Source organism: Crocuta crocuta, unplaced genomic scaffold (genome assembly GCF_008692635.1).
Source record: "Crocuta crocuta isolate KB4526 unplaced genomic scaffold, BGI_CrCroc_1.0 scaffold29, whole genome shotgun sequence".
Lineage (NCBI taxonomy): Eukaryota > Metazoa > Chordata > Mammalia > Carnivora > Hyaenidae > Crocuta > Crocuta crocuta.
In genome coordinates, this window is record NW_027533280.1 from 6,872,301 (window position 1) to 6,876,095 (window position 3,795).

General features: G+C 52.0%; 1 long non-coding RNA gene across 1 annotated transcript in view; it reads left to right on the plus strand.

Moving 5' to 3' along the window:
* Window positions 1-3,290, plus strand: part of LOC144218167 (uncharacterized) — a 5,418-nt gene extending 2,128 nt beyond the window's left edge. Inside the window, exon 3 of the long non-coding RNA XR_013331069.1 lies at window positions 1,930-3,290. This is a non-coding gene — a long non-coding RNA (uncharacterized LOC144218167). The remainder of the gene's footprint in view (window positions 1-1,929) is intronic.
* The last annotated feature ends 505 nt before the right edge of the window (window positions 3,291-3,795 follow it).

Here is a 3,795-nt window from a genome sequence, read left to right on the forward strand (position 1 = left end):
TGGCACCAATCTGTGACCTTTGTCTCTTGTTCTCTTGTTTTGTGGTATTTCACGGGCTCGTCTTATCTCTTAAATGTCAGGGACAATGTCTGATTCATGCCGCGCCTCCCACACCGCTTTGGCACATTAAGAAAGACTCAAAACGCACTCTCTGGGTTCAAGAGCATTCTGCTCCCCTCCCGGGCTGGAATCTGGCCTCTCTCTCTCGTCGTGATATCAGTCATATTATTTTTTACTTCCTTTCTCCCCTCGGTGCCCAGGATGGCGGCTTAATCACTGCCAACGTACCACCTCTCTGCTACACCTCCGGCCCCGAACCAGGGACGGACCCCTCCTCTGGCTCCACAGCCCTGTCTCCAGACCTCAGTTTCCCCTCCTGGGAGGAGGTACCACCCCTTCGTGCGGCCAAGGACTGGGGGCAGGGCGGACCAGCCCCGGGCCAGGTTGGGGGTGAGGAGTGTGTGCTTTGTCTCAAGAACACAAAGCCCCGTTTGTGATCGCCGGGCACGATTCTGGGCAGAGCGCCACGTGGGACAGGTGGCTGCCGGGGAAGCGGGAGTCCCCTCCTACCCCAGCCCGGCACACACGGCGTCCGGCCGCCCGGCTGCGGCTCTTCCTCCTTCCTCCGCCCTCCTCCCCAAGGTGGCCCCCCTCACCCCTGCCTTGGAAGGGAGAAGTAGGAAGGGAGAAGCCACCCAAGCATGAGATTTGGGGGCGGGGAGAGTGGGTATTTCCACAGCGACAGGCTGTGGCCCAGGGCTAGGCCAGCGGAGGGTTGTGTCCTCCTGTCACTCAGCACAGCCTCACCCAGCCCGTCCCCCGGGCCGTGGGGACAGAGATGCGGGGGGAGGGGAGGTTGGGACCTCAGACTCCTCTTCCAAGAGGACCTGAAAGAAATGCCGCATTTAAAACAGAATCTCTGACCCTCCCCTGCTCACGCTGTCTCTCTCTGTCTCCTGGAAATAAATAAAACATTAAAAAAAAAATTAAAAAAAAAAAATAAAACAGAAATGTAAAGGCCTGGGGCCTGGATGGGTTTAGCCTCAGCCTTCTGCTGAGGGCAGGCTGTTTGTGCAGGGACCTCTCCTCTCCTCGGAGCCATGAGCAGCTCCAAGGCAGGGGTGGGTTCTTCTTATGAAAACAAAACCACGGCCCATCACTTCTCAGCCTTGTGTCCTCAAAGGATCACTTAAGCCCCCTGGGCCTCGGTTCCCTCATCTGTTACTGGTCAGAGGTCTGGCCCCTCCTTGGCCCTGTCCAGTCCCGACCTATCTCATCATCCTTGAATCCTGCACACCAACAGACAGACCTTTGTTCCCTTCTAGGAGGGGCCCGCATCCTGCTGCCTCAGGGCCTTTGCACATGCCGTTCATCTACTTGGAATACTTTTCCTTTCTTCTTCTCACCCTTTCTTATCCTTCAGTCTGGGTTCACATGATACCTCATCAAAGAGGCTTCCCTCCCTGCTCCTTACAGCCTAGACTTCTCTCCCTAGCCCTACCCGACATGATGACATATCTGCAGAGGCACTGATTCCGTCTGGCCTCCCCATCAGCCTGTATGTCCCACGAGGGCAGAATCTGCCTTATCCAGTGCTGTATCCTCACACAGTGCCTGGTACAGAGTAGGTACGCAATAAACAGTTGCCTTCCCCGCCCCAAAACACCACCTGTAAAAGAGTAGAAATTAAGAAGGGAAGGATGCCTAGCAGCCTCACCATGAGGACATCCTCTGAACAGGAAAGGAAGGGAATGAGCCTGAGGAAGGAAAGATCCAAGAAGGGGGCTCAACTGTATCTGGAGTACCGGGGTTAAGAGGGTGGGCTCCAGGTCCAGATGGTCGAGTTCAAGTCCCACCTTGGGCTTGACACATCGCATAAAGGAAGATGCAGCAAATCAGATCATCAACATTTAAAACTTTTCTTTGCAGAAGACCACGTGAAGAGACTGAAAGACAAGGTATCGCCTGGGAGAAAATACCCAACAGAACTCTCTGGAACATCTACACGTGTATCTAGAATGTATAAAGAAGGTCCCCCAAATGCAACGGCTAAAAACAATTCATTAGAACGCAGGCAACAGCTGTGCAACAGATAGTTTGCCGAAGAGGGTACCCGGGTGGCAAATAAGTGTGCAAGATCGTTCATCATCATTACAGCCAGGAGAGAAATGCAAAGACCGCAAGGAGACATGACCGCACCTATCAGAATGGCTAAAGCAAAAACGGTAAGGATAGCGAGGGTGCGGGGGGAAAAAATCCCAAACTGGACCACTCGTGCGTTGTTGGTGGGAATGTGGCCCGGCCACTCTGGAAAAGACTACGGCGGTTTCTTTAACAATCGTGCTCACGGGCATCTATCCCGGAGGAATGAGAGCTTACACATTCACACAAAAACCAGGACATGGATCCCCATGGTGGCTTTATTCGGGAGAGCCCCAAACTGCAAATAACCCAAATGTCCTTCCACCTGAATGGCTATATAACTGTAGCACATCCACCCCATGGCATGGGACTCGGCGATCAAAAAGAATAAACACTGATGCATGTAGCAAGTAGGATGGGTCTCAAGAGAAGGAAGCGGAGTGAAAAGGCCAGCCTCAAAGGTTACATACTGTACAATTCCACTTAAATAACATCCTTGCGGTGACAAAACTCTACAGATGGAGACGAGATAAGTAGTCTCCAGGGGTTAGGGAGCGAGAAGCGGGGGAGGTGGCCATGGCTCTCAAAGGGTAGCATGAAGGATCCCGGCGAGGAACCTTCTGTAGCTTGGCGGTGGCCGTCACAGGAGTCCACGTGTGGTAACTTTGCGTGGAACTAAATACACACGCGCAAAGGAGTGCATGTGAAACTGTGAGATCCAAAGATGGCTGGTGGATTGTATAGATGCCAATTTCTTGGTTGTGATGCACCGTCAGGTGCAAGAGGGAACCGTTGGGGGAAGCTGGGCGGAGGGATATGGGATCTCTCGGTGTTCCTTCTTCACTTGCACGCAAAGCTGCACGGCTGTCTCAATAAAAAAGCCCCCCAGGGGTTATGCGTCTACTGGGATGACCTGAAGAGCGCCCAGCAATACCAGCTGCTGGCGAGGATACGGAGCAGTCAGACCTCTCGTGCGTTGCTGGTGTCAATATACAAACGGTACGTCCGTGGGCCCCTGGATGGCTCACTCCGTTAAACGTCCGACTCTTGGTTTTAGCTCAGGCCACGAATTCACCCTTTGTGAGTTCGAGCCCCGTGTCGGGGTCTGCACTGCCAGCGAGGAACTTGCTTGGGACTCTCTCTCTCGCTCTCTCTCTCTCGCTCTCAAAATAAATTTATAAACTTAAAAAAAAAAGCAACCTATTTTTTTGAAAATGGTACTGCCACTTGGAAAAAACAGTTTGCAGTTTTCCATACAGTTAGACATACACTCACCCTATGACTCAGCAATTCTGCCTCTACGTGTTTATACAGAGCGGAATGAAAGCTTGTGTTCACACAGGAATCTGTCCGCGAACACAGGCTCTATTTGTCGTTGCCCAGAACCAGAAATGACCCAGCAGGAGGCTGAATAAACACACCACAGTATACAATCAAATACTACTCAGCAGTGAAAAAGAATGAACTAGGAATATACACATCAACGTGAATGAATCTCAAATGAACACTTCCGCGTTAAGGAAGCCAGACTCAAAAGGCTACAGAGTATAGGATTCCGTTCCTGACATTCTGGAAAAGGCAAAACTATCAGGACAGAGAACAGGTCAGGGGTTGCCAGGGGCTGGGGTGGGGACAAGGGGTAATTATGAAGAA